Source organism: Diabrotica undecimpunctata, chromosome 5 (assembly GCF_040954645.1).
Source record: "Diabrotica undecimpunctata isolate CICGRU chromosome 5, icDiaUnde3, whole genome shotgun sequence".
In the NCBI taxonomy this organism is placed as follows: Eukaryota; Metazoa; Arthropoda; class Insecta; order Coleoptera; family Chrysomelidae; genus Diabrotica; species Diabrotica undecimpunctata.
The window spans coordinates 76,683,052-76,699,760 of NC_092807.1; the positions used below are offsets into that span (position 1 = coordinate 76,683,052).

Here is a 16,709-nt window from a genome sequence, read left to right on the forward strand (position 1 = left end):
ACTCGATGGAACCACTCTTTGTTATACTGGGCTAATTATACGAAAAGAATCAAAACTAACCAAAAGTTTGTTAATATTTTAACAATGTTTTTATATAGTTTCGAAACTGCAACAATAACAACAAAAATTTACATTCAATACCAAAAAGCGCAAAAACAGGGTCCTCCAAGTAAACGAGGATAAAAATATATGACTATTATAACAATAGAACGACGAAACATGATAGGACATATTATTTCAATAGAGAGTACAACTTTGAAATGATTCATCTGTCTAAATATGTGGTAGCTTAGATAACTTTTTAACAGAAACCTTACAAAAGATATTAACAACAGAATACAAACTAGCAATCGCTCCTTGTTTTAAGCAAAAAAAATAAAATAAAAAAATATACCATGCAATACCAAAAAAAAAATAAAGGTGTAAACATATTGGACAAATGAATAAATTTTAGTATTAAGTATTTTTGAGTTTTTAGTGTTACGTGATTAGGCTTCATATGATTATTTGGTTTTTATACTACACATAATGTAGATAAGAGCTGTGGTAACAATAAATACTTAAATAATTTTAATTTTAACATACTTTTGGAGTAAAACGATGAAAGTAAGCTACAATAGTTACTTTTTTTACGTATGTTATTTACTCTTTCTATCTCAAAATTCCTTTATTGGAGTTCTTTTACAAACACGTATATTATTGTAATAACAAATTTTTATCTCAAAATTTAGGACAAACCACTTTCACGATGTGTGGTTATATTGCCATTTCTTCTTTTTGTGGAATTAATATTGATATGAGCGTTATACATCTGTTTGCTACATAGACATATAATACAAATAGACTGATTGCTGCCATACAGTCGCGTTTTCCCAATGCGACAGAGAAAACTGATGCAAAACAGTCCCTACATATCTTTCTAATTTCCAGGTTATCTGTTGAACACTTAACCTAAATGACTTAAACGACCAATAACCTGACATGTCACGTGAATTTTGTAACGTGTAACAGGAATTTTGAGATAGAAACGTTAAATAACATACGTAAAAGTAACTATTGTAGCTTACTTTCAGCGTTTTACTCCAAAAGTATGTTAAAATTAAAATTATTTAAGTATTTATTGTTACCACAGCTCTTATCTACGTTATGTGTAGTATAAAAACCAAATAATCATATGAAGCCTAATCACATAACACTAAAAACTCAAAAATACTTAATACTAAAATTTATTCATTTGTCCAATATGTTTACACCAAATTTTATTGTATTAAAATATCGGGTAGCTCCAAATACCTGTATTCTATAGTATTTATTAATCCATCTCAGTATGTCCGACTTTATTTATTTTTTAATTTTTTTGGATAGAATGCAAGAAATATGTCAAAATATTTATTATTACGTATTTTATTTGACGTTTCGATCTTCAAATAGAAGTTAATATTAGTTCGTTCTCAAAAATGTATAATATTATTTTTACAAGATATTATGCCCAACAAGATGTTATTTATGTTTTTACTTTACCTGGCTGGTTATATAATCAATTAGTTCTCGGTTGTTTCGCACTCTGTATTGATTTGTGACATTATCCATAACAAATTCATATATTTCTCTAATAATTCTTCTTTCTGCGACACTCAATCAACTCTTATTTTGTTTTTTTTTGTCGTCTATTTTTCACGTACATACGTTATTCTACGTCTTACGACTGTATGGTAAATTCTTATTTTTTTTTTTTTGGTATTGCATGGTATATTTTTTTATTTTATTTTTTTTGCTTAAAACAAGGAGCGATTGCTAGTTTGTATTCTGTTGTTAATCTCTTTTGTAAGGTTTCTGTTAAAAAGTTATCTAAGCTACCACATATTTAGACAGATGAATCATTTCAAAGTTGTACTCTCTATTGAAATAATATGTCCTATCATGTTTCGTCGTTCTATTGTTATAATAGTCATATATTTTTATCCTCGTTTACTTGGAGGACCCTGTTTTTGCGCTTTTTGGTATTGAATGTAAATTTTTGTTGTTATTGTTGCAGTTTCGCAACTATATAAAAACATTGTTAAAATATTAACAAACTTTTGGTTAGTTTTGATTCTTTTCGTATAATTAGCCCAGTATAACAAAGAGTGGTTCCATCGAGTAGGGGTGGACGCTGCTCAGTCATCGAAGAGACGAGTTCCATCTGCCAAACAAGACAGTCGTGTCTTGGTTAAGGGGTAGCTGCCCTTTGCGCTATCGCCGATTCTTTTGTGTTTGATGTATGTCAAAGAAGACATCTTTTTCGATAGCTGTTGCTATGATTCTATTGAGGTAAAGTACAACCTACATATTTATTTCCAGAATTACTTTGCTGCTGCATCGAGTAACGTTTACTAGTAGTATATGCATTTTGTTACAAATTTATCTTGTGTGCTGATCTCTGTTAAATCTTGTTCCGCGAATTAAAAAACATTTATTAACCTTTATTTTTTAATATTTATCGTTAACTTTCAGTGGAACATTTTACGTTTATTTAAACAAATATTTACTATATTTTATAATAGTTGTAGTTTTATTTAACTATATGTATCTATATATAGATTATTATATAATATTATTTGTCTTTTATACAAAATCATCCTATTTGTGTTACATTGATATTTATGTGGCAATCAGCTGTAAAGTCATTAATCTTTCCTGCCGTATCATATCATAGATATCCACAATTCGTCTTATCATATTTAGTTCTCAGAACAGCTGTTACGCTAATTCGTTCACCTTTTTTAAAATCACTTTAGGTTATGACTACTTTTTAATATCATTACCACGCATATTTTAATTTGTAAATATTTGGAATTTATATAATCTTTATGTATATATTATTTGTTTATCGATTTTACTTGTTAAAAAAGCATTTCATATTGTTATCTGGCTTTAATTTTCTATGGTAATATATAGACCCAATGCCAAAGGAAGAAAATCAGCCAGTTCAAGATGGATAGTAGACATTATACCTCCTTTCTAATGGCTTTATTTGTTGTATAAAGGTCATCGTATGTTTAAACAGCAACAGTTACTAATAATTATATTCGCTAGTATATTAAAGTCATAGGTGAACATCCGTATAATAAGGATCCTGATTATTAATCTGTGAAATTTTCTGTATTTGCTTTCCAGGCGATGTTCTCCAAAGCGATGTTAAAGACTAGTGAAAACATGGAATATTCCTGTTTAAGCTCAATGTTCATTTAAAAATAAGTCGACAGCTTTCTTTCAAATGTTACTTTACTTGTAGATTACCTACTGCTTGTTAAATTAATTAATTTCTTAGGTAAGTTCTACCATGTCATTTCATAGTTTCAATCTTATGATTATATCATATGTTTGTTAATTAAAATATATAAATAACTAGTTTAATGTTTTTTTTTGTATTCCCAACATTTCTCATTAACTGCCTAATAGTGAATACTTGATCAACGGTTTATTAAGTTTTTCTAATTCCACACTAATAATCCCTATTTAATAGTTTAAAATACTTTATATCCTATGTTAATAAGTAATATAACTCTATAATTTGCACAATACATTTATCATCACTTTTGTGTATGGGTATGCTTTTTAGCAAGTTGGTACTTTCTCTCATTTCTAAATTGACAGATCAGCTGTTTAACCGCCTGTACAGAATTTTCTCCTCTATTTTTTCAAATATATATATATATATATATATATATATATATATATATATATATATATATATATATATATATATATATATATATATATATATATATATATATATATATATAAACATTAATAAAAATCACTGCAAAGTACTTAAGATCAAGGGAAGAATATCATGGGTTATTTTTGGTTTCGTCATAATTTACCCTGAAATTACTAACATAATGCTCTTATTCCCATATGTTGAACTTTATATATAGTACCAACATATGCTAGTCATTTATTATCATACTAATTTTATACTAATCGAATGAAAACTATTAAATTAAAGTCAATTTCATGTAATCAAATGCACCATCCTTAAACACAGTCATCTAAAAATAACGCACCTCAAAAATATTGACAATATACCAAAATGGCTTAAGCATTGAAAAAATTAAAAGAATTGTGAATAGAAATGGGGGGAGACATATATAAAAGAAGCAGAGCAGCATAAGCTTACCGCATGAGAATATTTTTATATAGCAATTTGTGTCACAATTTTATAGTTTTTCGAAAAATGAACTCCGATTTGAAGATTAAAACGTCAAATAAAATATAAAATCATGTTGAATCTTATTCCCAAGATAAAACTTCAACAGTTACAAAACGCCACAAGAAAATAATTAAAAAATAATAAAAAATCATTGTGAAATTTAAAATCCATATTTATTTATACTTCTAGTATCTCAGAAAAGAGTAATATTTGTATAAGGCCTGTAGGCATATTTTGAGGTATAAAACTTTAATTAAGAAATTGGACATTCTTCATAAATTACCCTGTATATTCTAATATGTAGGCCTGTTTAAGTTTTGCAGACTTAGAAAACACTGAACACACAAACATTTATTCTTTTGTGCACTAGATTGTAAAACAGGCATAATCAAAACAAATATTGTCTAAAAAATATTCTACTCCAGTTTAATACCAATACATCAGATATTATAAAAAATTTGTTATAGGTGTAAATTTTAGATAAAAACCAAATGATAGAGCATATAGTGAAATCTTAATATCTTGGAATAACTGTATCGAGCGAGAACAGTATTGATGAGGAAAAGAGACCTATTGCTGAAGAAGTGAGAAAGAAATTTTCAAAAGTGAAGGGTACTTTAACTACATTAAATAAAGTAAGAAAGCAATTGGCAAAAGATACTTTAAATACATTAAATAAACTACGCGTTACCACCTATCATGATACATGGATATTCGTACCGCAGAAACAAGACTAGTAGTAAACACGTCGAGGTGATATTTATATTTAGATACACTTGAAATGAGAATCTTAATAATAACCAAAATTAAAAATCCTAATACACAGAAGAAATAGTGATATGCGGAAGATACTCAGGATAAACAACATTCATTAATGGCTGCAAGAAAGAAAGGAAATAATGAACCAGTCATATTAATGTAATAGCAGAGGACAGAGTGTTTTAAATAGCTCTGGACAAGTGCTTAATTAAAAAAATAACACAGGTTGTTCAAAAAAGATGGGACGGTAGAGAGGACGTAGTAGAAAATATTTAAAAAAATAAAAAGCATAAGCATGTCTTTTCGCACTCTTTAAGTAATGAAAATACGTAAAGACTAAATAGAACCCGGAATAGACATGTAACTTTTGATCTCTGGGATAAACCTATCTCCTGCGCCGATATAATATATTATGTAATTGAAATTTTATACACTCAATGTAACTGTTGATTTGCTTATTATCCATATATGAGTTCTGACCAATATTACAAACTTATTTACTTTTCACAAAGAGACTCTTTTTTTACCAACAGATACTATACAAATTTGATTTGAAATATCGTCGAAAAGTAATAGTCAGTAGACATATGCGCTTATACAAATGTGACATATTTTTAGTGCAGGAAACACATAGAAGACTGAATTACGCCAAACCTAGGGTAATTGGTATTCAGCTTATCGCTGGAAATCACATGGCAATTATGGAAATGCTCTCTCTGTGGACAAAGAAACAAAGAAAAACTCAATGTGAGAGAGGACAAAACCAGTCAGCTGAGGGAACCTTTTAACGATGTTGAGCTTGCATCCAACATCTACATGTATAATGAAAAATGATATGGCTCCCAAGATTGTGGATCTAAGCACACAGCCAATTACGAAATTTGGACCAAAACAACTACAATGGCTTTTCCGGTCCTGAATGATATACATGTACTTAAACTATGCAGAAACCAAAGTCTGGATACAAGCCAAAGTTATTACCTTGCTTAAACTCCGACGACCACAAGAGCTATCGGCCAATATCCTTATTTCGTCGGCTATTTAAAATACTTTTGCACACGGTCCTTAATATAATTTCACCGATAATAGAAGAAAAAACAGGAAAAATCATGTACGTTAAAAATAATAAATCTTACCCAACACAGCGAAAACAGGTACGAAAGATATCAGATATCCTGGATGGTATTTGTCAATCTTAATGTCGCTTACGACACCTTAAATTAGAGGACAATGCTTCAAAAACTATATAACATTTCCTTAGATAATTAGTTCCCTTGTATTATCTGCGTATGCCTACAGAAAAGATTTTTAGTATTACTTAATGGCAAGAATACCAGATGGAGAATGCAGAAGAACGGTCTCGCTTGAAGTAGCGTAATGCCATCTACACTGTATTACATATACACAAACGATCAACCCATACCAGTAGATAATAGGACGAAATGTAGACGATATTGTTGCACAACCAAAAACTTTTGTTGCTGAAGTGGAGAAAAATCTAAATGATGCCGCAAATACTATAAAAATACACTGCGAAAGAATTTTAAGCCAAACTTCGGAAAAACTCAGTTGTACTTCTTAAATTTCCGTAATACAGACGCTTTTACAAAACTTAACATTCAATAGTGTTATGTAAACCTTGAACTCTGGACTTCCTATAAATACCTTGAAGATAGTTTATATCGCACGCTGTCATTTACAGAACATTGTTTAAAACTAAAAGGCAAACTGAGGACCAGAAATAATATTCTCCGCAAGCTTGTCAGCTAAAAATGGGGCGCACATCCTTCCACCCTTAAAACATAGACGCTTGCACTATATGGTTCTGCTGCCGAATATACCTTGCCAGTATGGGTGATACCAACACATACTTGTCACGTATATTTAGTTATAAGTGAGTCAACAAAAATCACCAGCGGAAGTTTGTTACAATAAGACTCAGATCCATACATAAGCTCTACCATATCGTAGCTATCACCATACATAATATTTGAAGATAACTCGCTAGAGAACGAAACAAACAAAGTCTAGATTCGTAAAATCCATTCCACAAATACCAGCCCTTTGTATGCCGACTCAAATCAAGAAAAAACTGTAAGATATACCAGAAAAACTCATCATGCCAAAAAAAAAGAAGTTGATCCCCGCCAATTGAATTCTCATGAGGAACTTCCTTCTGGTAGTTATTATTCTCATTCTGCCTGGAGGATTCTTGTCCGTAAATACCGATAATCTTTATAAATGTGGGGTGGTGCAAGATTCATCACACCTTAGTTGTCATAGGCTAGAAAAAGCTTGCACAGAACACGATCTCCTGCACGCAATTTACTTTGCAATTTAAAGTGCTCTTTTCTGAAGAGACAAGGTTTAATTATTTGGACTCAACATGTAGAGTGAAGTCAGTAAGCTATTGCTTATAAAGATAATTGCACATTTGACACTAACTACTTATATTGATTACTTATTACCCCTGAATAGGAGATAAAACATTCAGAAGTATACAATTTTGGTCAAAGTAGTATATTTTTGTTAAATAAATTAACCATTCTTTCTTTTTTGCATGAGCACTACTACCCATTTGAACACAAATACCTATTTTACCACTTAACCATATTTGTTTTGGGATAACCTTCTATCCAGATATCATATGTAGTACACAAATGAGACCAAAACATAAATATTAAAAAAGCGATATACAAGATAACATAAAATAATGGATGAAATAAAAGCAGCTCTTATTAATCGGATTCTTACATAAAAATACATAATACACATAAAATACATTACGAAATTTCCGCAAATAAAAAAAAACATCTAATTCGGCAATGAAATAATAAAATTATGTTCAATAAAAAAAATAACGTTTTTAAAAATACAGTATTAAATTTCCTATGCAAGTGAAAATTCCATTAAAAAAATAAACCCAAGTCCTTTTGTATCTATATACCTTTTTATAAAGAAGTACGTACCTACCAACGGCAAGATAGTTAGTAGGACACATAATCTGTTACACACTGTTAATACACATATTCTTCTACATTTTCAACCTTTGTAGCTAACATGACCTTAATTTTCTCAATATTTAGTGGTACTATCTCCAATGCTTAAGTCTGTTAACATTTCTTGTAACTCCTGTGCACAAGTGCTAATCAGTATAATGTCATCTAAACATCGCAAGTGATTTAAGTAGCGTCCATCGATGTTAATACCTTCATTTTTTGTTCCAATTCCAGTTTTTTAAAATATCCTCCAAAGCAAGTGAAAAGAACTTATCTGACATCGTATCTTCTTGTCTGACACCTCTCCCCATTAATAGTGCCTTATTGAGCTTTCACAGATTTTAACTTTAAATTTTGCTTTCCTATAAATGTTTTCCAAGAGCTTTTTGGATGGAATCGCAAGCGTTATTAAAAAATGCCAACTTGAGTGGAATTTTTGCTTTTTTCTGAGTGTCTGTGATGATCATTAGTACTGTATCCTTTGTGGAATAATTCTTTGGTATAAATCTAATTTATTTGTTGTAATCTTTGTTAATAATTTACATGGGTGTGGTAAAAGACTAATTGGTCGGTTCATGTTTATTCGATCTCTCTTTTTGTGTGTTGTGCCACGACTATAATTTGTTATGCATCTGTTAAGGATTTTTATTGATTCTAGAGTTATCCACCTTTTTTACCATCTCTGTTCTTATTCCGTCTTGCACGGGCGATTTTTATTGGTAACACGATTAAGTAATATAGTAAGAATCGTTCATTGAAAGGTTGATGCGATGGTCGTCGCGCGCGCGCACATGTTTGTGCTGTGTTTAAAATGACAATGGTTTAGAATAGCAACGGCAAATGATAGTTCTGAAAACCCTGTGCACAAAAATTATTTTTGGTATCATTCCAATAGCTAGATTGAATAAATGTTATTAAATTCCGAATATTTAAAAGTTTTTCCAACAATAAAGTTAAAGTATAAGAGAGTGAAAGTAAGATGTTTTTTGACAGGATGGAACGACATTTATCTGTGTTGCATTTAAAAAAGACAATGGTTTAGGATAACAAAAAGTGTATTAGGCAAATGAAGTTTCTGAGTACCCCGTTGTGAATAAATTCCTAAAAATTATTGTTACCATTCAAACTGGTCTGCACATTATAGGAGAATAGAAACGACGCAATACAATATTATAAATAGAGGGACTTTTCAATTAATATAACTTTTGCTTCATATGCTTTTGTCTGGTAAACTTTTGCTACTTAACTTTTGCTTCATAGTTTTTGTTTCATAACTTTTGTTTGTTAACTTTTGTAAACTTGTATTTTCAAATAGTAAATAAAATAATTTTTAAAAAATCCTTTTCAAAACACAAAGTTATAATTGGCGCAGTCAGTAGGATACGTGCGGATCGGAAAAGAACATTTTACACATCAAGTGATAGAACTTTTTCGGTTTTTGGTGTTTCAACATCGTAGTGCGTATCCAAATCGAACCTCTACCCTACAGTGGTATCAACGAGAAGAAGCAGAGTTCCAGAGGAAGCAAAAGTTCGGAGAAGAGAAGCAGGTGCTCCAGATAACTGTAAGTGCCTTTCCTTTTCGCCTTTCCTTTCATACATTTGTGAGGATAGATAGATTAATTTTTGAATTTTTGAATACGAATTTGAATTTTTTTAATAAGAATACTGATATTTTTTATCCATTTTAATACATATTTATGTTATTGAAAATATTTATTTATATTGAATAATTTTTTTGAAATCTTTGAAAAATATTTATATTGCGTATATATTTTTATAATACATAATTCTATACAATTTTGTGAGATATTTTGACAAATAATTTTATTTGAAAATATGGCTACTGCAACTCAAACTCAAGCTCCCCTTAACTGGGACTTTCTCAAATCAAAATTAAAAAATATTAAACCCTACGATGGAGATTCCAATACTCTCAACAAATTTATCTTTAGATGCAACGAACTAATACAAACATATTCTACATATAATGATCCAGATTTAAATAAACACATTTTGGAGTGCATACAAGATAAACTAGTTGGAAAAGCAGAAGCACTAGTAGGAAATCGTATGGAACTAACGACATGGAGTAGTATAAAGAGAGCATTAGAACAATGTTTCGCAGATAGACGTGATTTAGACTGCTTAATGCAAGAACTAACACGAACTAAACCATTTAAAAATGAAACACTCCATAATTTTGGAACAAGAATACAATTATTAAAAAGCAATGTAGCCCAAAGAATAAGTAACGATACTAGTATAGAGCATGCAGATAAATTATGCCAAATTAACCATTGTGATAAAATCGCACTGAACACTTTTATTGCAGGATGTACAGGTGTTCTTAAAAATAATATGCACCTTAAGAAACCCAGTTCTCTTGAAGATGACATTGCATATGTCGACGAGTTTCATAATTTTGAAAATTTATATGGACATTCTAGTAACACTTTTTCAAAAAACAATCATAATTTTAAGTCACACAATTCCTTTAATCCATCTTACAGGCCAAATCAGCCTAGCAACCATTATCGTCCCCAAAATTCTAATCCCACACATCAATATCAAACAAACCCAAATTTTACATATCAAAATCAAAACCCTTTTAATTCTAACTTTTTATATCGAAATCAAGGTTATCAAAACCAAAATTCTTTAGCACCTCAACATTCTCAGAATCATTTCCCATCTCAGAATCGTTCCACAAACTTCCGACCAGAAAGTAATGTATTCAGGCCCAACCGAATTCCTAATGATCGGTTACCTAAGCCACAACCTATGTCAATAGCATCCAGAAATACATTAAATTCAAACGCTAGATCAAATCCCAATAAATACAATAATTATCGGAGAAATTATTTCCCTAGACGAATTCCTGATACTATAGCTGAGGAGCTATACACAAATAATTATCAAAACGAAAATAATAATCCAAGAGAACCACAACATGAACAAGTAAATAGCTATTTTAGAAATTTTGAGTACGATTTACCACAAAACGGTCAAGGTGACCAAAATTTTCAGATAGATGCCTCGGAAAGGAAACAGCCAATATAGAAATAAATTCGAATAATCCCCTACCATATATTGAAGTAGGAAATTCAAAAATAAAATTGCTAATTGATACCGGTAGTGCTAGGTCTTTGCTACGACCAAGTATCGCCGAAAAATATTTTCCTAATTGCATATACCAGTCAAATGTAGATATTATAACTGCTTTTTATAATAAGACTATTAAATATCAAGCTGAAATACCAGCATTTCCAGAATCCAGAAGTAACTTTTATATTCATTATATCTTATATGATTTTCACGAATATTTTGATGGAATCTTAGGATTAGAAGATATGATGAGAATGAACTTAGTTATAGATTTTACTAATAAACGACTGTATAATAACAATGTAACGATACCGATTAAATTTAGAGGACCAATGGATATTAAATTTGAATTTACTATAGGTGCACAGGAAAGAATGCTTTATCCTCTTCCTGTCAGTATACCTAATGGAGAAATAATGATCGAAGAAACATATTTAGAAGAAGTTTATATACCTGAAACATTAACATTAGCAAAAAATGGCTATGCTATAATGGAAATAATAAACAAGACAGACAAACCTCTAAAGATAACTTTACTAAGACCAATAGACGTATACCCCTTTGAAAACGCAAATTATGAATTATACAACTTCAATTATTTTAACAAAAAACCTAATGAGAAATGCAATAAGAGAAACAAAATAGACTTAGGAAACCTTATAAGGACAGACCACATGAATTCAGAAGAAAGAGAAAATATAATTAAGCTATGTAGAGAATTTTCAGATATATTCCTAAAAGCAGGAGATCCCTTGACATTTACTTCCAATGTCAGACACATCATAAAAACTACAGACGAAGTTCCTATACATTGTAGATCTTATAGATATCCTTACTGCCACAAAGAAGAAATTCGAAGGCAAATTCAAGAAATGTTAGATAAAGGAATCATAAGGTCATCATGTTCACCTTGGAGTTTACCCATATGGATAGTGAATAAGAAATTAGATGCATCAGGCAAGAAAAAATACCGTCTAGTCATAGATTATCGAAAGCTTAATGAAAAAACAATTTCTGATAGGTATCCAATTCCACATATTACAGAAATTTTGGATAAATTAGGAAGAGCACAATATTTTAGCACATTAGATTTGGCCAGCGGATTCCACCAAATCGAAATGGATCCAAAATCTGTAGAGAAAACAGCATTCAGTGTAGACAACGGTCATTATGAATTTCTAAGAATGCCTTTTGGTCTCAAAAATTCGCCGTCAACATTCCAACGGGTAATGGACGAAGTACTAAAAGATTTGCAAAACAAAATATGCATGGTCTACATGGATGATATAATTATATTCAGTACTAGCTTACAAGAACATATTCAAAATTTAAAACTAGTATTTCATAAACTACGAGAAGCACGTTTAAAAATTCAACTAGATAAATGCGAGTTTCTACAGAAAGAAGTTGAATTTCTTGGTCACGTTGTTACACCAGAAGGAATTAAACCCAATAAAAACAAAATACTAGCTATACAGAATTTTCCAATTCCAAGAACACAAAAACAAATTAAATCTTTTCTAGGTCTTTTAGGATATTATCGCAAATTTATAAAGAATTTCGGTAAAATAACAAAACCATTAACAGTTTGCCTGAAGAAAGACCATAAAATAGAACACACAAAAGAATTTATCGATTGCTTTAATACTTGCAAAAATTTGTTAATATCAGAACCAATTCTGGCCTACCCAGATTTTAACAAAAAATTTGAAATAATGACAGATGCATCCAAATATGCCATTGGGGCAGTATTATCACAGGATGGACATCCTATTTCATATGCGTCAAGGACCCTAAATTCAGCAGAGATAAACTATTCTACTATAGAGAAAGAGTTATTAGCTATAGTATGGAGTTGCAAATACTTTAGACCATACTTATTTGGAAGAGAATTTATAATTTTTACAGATCATAAACCACTACAATGGTTGTTTTCATTGAAAGAACCTAATTCACGACTAGTGAGATGGCGGTTACAACTCGAAGAACTTGATTATAAAATTAAATACCAAAAAGGAACCCTTAATAAAGTTGCGGATTGTCTTTCACGAATAGACACCGATAATGAAATAAATGTACTAGAATCTGAATCTTTGTGTGTAAATCTTGATGACATAGATGATGTAATACAAAAAGAAATAGAAAATTTATCAGTTCCAAATCAAGAAATTACAGATCAATTGTTTGATCCAAATGACTTCTATCTTCCTGAGTTAAGCAATGAAGAAATTTGTGAAACGTTAGATGACAAGAATGAACAAGAAAAAAGAATAAACATAATATCAGATATACAAATTAGACCCCCAAATGTTAATCCAAGTGGAAATGAAGATACTGATGGAAACACAGTACATACTTCAGCTGAAAATCCAATTCTTAGTATACCGATCACAGACCGAGCCTTGAATTTATACAAAAATCAAATATTATTAACTTATGGAGAAACCAATGAAATAAAAACTTAAACACAAAAGATATTTGAGAACACAAGACTATTTGTTATCTTACCTCAAAGAGATATGCAAAAAGGAATTATAAATTTTGTTAAAGATTATATAGACCCAAGAAAATTATATGCCTTGTATTTTAGACCACCACTATCACCTGAAACATTTGTAGTTGCATTGCAAAATTACTTCAAAAATTCTGCATTCAAATTTGTGCACTGTACAAAAATATTAGACGATATTGAGACTACCGACGAACAAAAAGAAAAACTTAACTATTATCATGTTTACAAAAAAGGACATCGTGGTATAAATGAGCTAAAATTGTCAATGAGTTCACGATACTACTGGCCCAATATGTCAGAAGATATAGAACAGTATGTCAACAATTGTCAAGTTTGCTTAAAAAATAAATATGATAGAGACCCACCAGTCATTAAATTTAATCTTACACCAACAGCTTCTAAGCCATTTGATCATATTCATATGGATGTATTTAGGATATCCAATACACCATTTCTTACAATAATTGATGCATTTTCTCGATACGGACAAGCATATCAAATTCCTAGTATTAGTGGAATTTCAATAGTCGATGGTTTGTTAAACTATATCACACATCATGGATTACCCTATAAAATAACAACTGACTCCGGTACTGAATTCAAAAACTACGACTTAGAAGATTTTTGTAAATTACATAAAATATAATTACATTTTACTACTCCTAAGAACCATATTAGATAATTAAAATATTTTTTCGGAATATTATTAGTATTACGTATGAGATTGTCAAGATATACTTTTGGTACAAAAATTCACTTCCGGTTTTGAGATGACCGGAAGTTAAAATTTACTTTAAGTTTTAGACCCCACAATGTATATATGGATCGAAAGGTCCCGTCGAGACGAATCAAAATATGTCCTTCCGGTTGCGATCCGACACCGGAAGTGACCCGAAACGCGCATAAAACGTCAAGATAGAGCAAATCTGACACCGGATTCGTGATCAGCATGCAAAATTAACTGCTAAATGATATCCATGTCGACATTTGATGAACTAAAAATTGCATTCCGGTTTTGAGGTCGACTTCCGGTTTCGTTTTTATTAGTCAAATCAATAGAGAATTCAACGTAGAGTTCAAAAATGTAAGTTCACGAAATTATCATTTATAGTTTTTGAGTTATTGATAAAAATATTTTTACTTCCGGTCATTGTATATATTGTATATTTTTCTCGCAAAATAAAAATTTCATTTAAAAAACTCGATGTCGAGTTGGTCCGCTAGTTTTAGTTATAATAGTAGTTTTCTAGATACAATAGAAAAGAATTATCTAGAAATATAAAAACGGGATGTCAATAGAAAGAATTTAACCTTTGTTCGCAGTAGAATCTTCGCGAACATGGTAATGTCTATTAAATAGAAGGATTCGAACATATTTTATTTCAAGAACATTCGTGAACAGAAAAAATGATATAAATATGATGTGATTTGGATTGAAGGTCGGTCAGTCGGTCAGTTGGTGAGATTTTCAATATAGTCAGTCAGTTAGTCAGTTGGTCAGAAGGTCAGAAGGTCGGTCAGTCGGTGAGATTTTCAATATAGTCAGTCAGTCAGTTGGTGAGATGTTCAATATAGTAAGTTCAGTAAGTTCAGAATAGTTCAGTCAAGATACACAGTTATCAGTGATTTAGTATATTAGATGAAGATTAAAAAACAGAATAAAGAGAATATTATTGAAGATTAAAAATTATGTTATGTATATTGTGATTGGAGAATGGAAGAAGAGTATTAATTGAAAATTAAAATTATATAATAGATATGGTGATTGGAGATTGGAAGAAAAAAAAGATTATTAGAAAGAAGAATAAATAGAAAAGACGAAAGAACAATATTTTACTGATTTATAAATACTATTAAGAAGAAAAATATTCTAAAATGGTGGAAGCTGATAATTAAAACATTGTGGTGTATTTGGCAAGGCAAGTTTACAAAAGAAAGATAACCGAGGCTGACAACGAAGACATTGAGTGGTGATTAAAATCTTTATTGTGGAAAACAGTTTCATTTAGGCATTCAGTGACAGAAACGTACCAAATTTTGTTAATATAAGTTAATTAGTGTCATAAGAATTTCAATTTAAAGATAGTTTGTTTTAAATTTATATTGTCTATATAATTTAATTAGTGTCATAAGAATTTCAATTTAAAGATAGTGTGTTTTAAATTTACATTGTTTTGTATTAGATATATATGTGTGTTTCATAATAATCATAATAAAGATAATTTCAAAAAGTGCTTACAAACTAATTCTTTGAGAACCGCGATAAAAACCCTATATATATTATTTAAAAACACTCATTGCTCATAAAACTATTCACAAACAAAACATCATCACAATATATATATATATATATATATATATATATATATATATATATATATATATATATATATATATATATATATAGTCACTGATAACATACACTCACTAATATGACACTATAAAGGCTGTTATAATTTTAATATATTTTATGTGTTTGTGTTTTAATGCTTGTGCCGTCCAAAAAAAATTTATTTAATTAAATTAATTTATACATCTTATACATCTTGACACAACAGCTGGAGACAATATATATATATATATATATATATATATATATATATATATATATATATATATATTATATATATAATATAAATAAAAAAAAATAATAAAATCTTGCTATTCAGTTTAAAGTGAAGATTATCTTAAAATTCAGAAGTGCGAGTGAATGTATTCCTTAAGGGGGAGGGTGATTCTCAGAAGTACCTTAGTTTATAGAGCTTTCCTGTATCTGACATCTTTCAGTTTTTAATACAAATAAAAATAACGTTCTGGGGCCTAATGATGGGGCAAATATTGTAAGCCTTGAAACCGGTAGCCCAAAATTTACCAACTCTATTTAACAAAAACTACTTAAGATTGTGAGTACTGATTCATTTACCATACTAAAATTACTTTAAATTGGACAACCTATCGCCCGATTTAAAGTAACCTGTTAATACTTTTTATGTTTGGTTGTTATTTTAAGTTCTACGAAGTTACAGACATGTAATACAAGTTAGTAAAAAAATATAATTAGCCAAACTAAAATAAAATCCATCACCAAGATTTCAACATTCACTCATTTAGACTTTCTTGTATATTTTCTTTGATGG

The 16,709-nt window shown here is 29.9% G+C and overlaps 1 protein-coding gene across 3 annotated transcripts in view; it reads right to left on the minus strand.

Moving 5' to 3' along the window:
* Positions 1-16,709, minus strand: part of LOC140441400 (protein arginine methyltransferase NDUFAF7 homolog, mitochondrial) — a 378,831-nt gene that overhangs the window by 138,591 nt on the left and 223,531 nt on the right. The gene's annotated exons all lie outside the window — the stretch shown is intronic.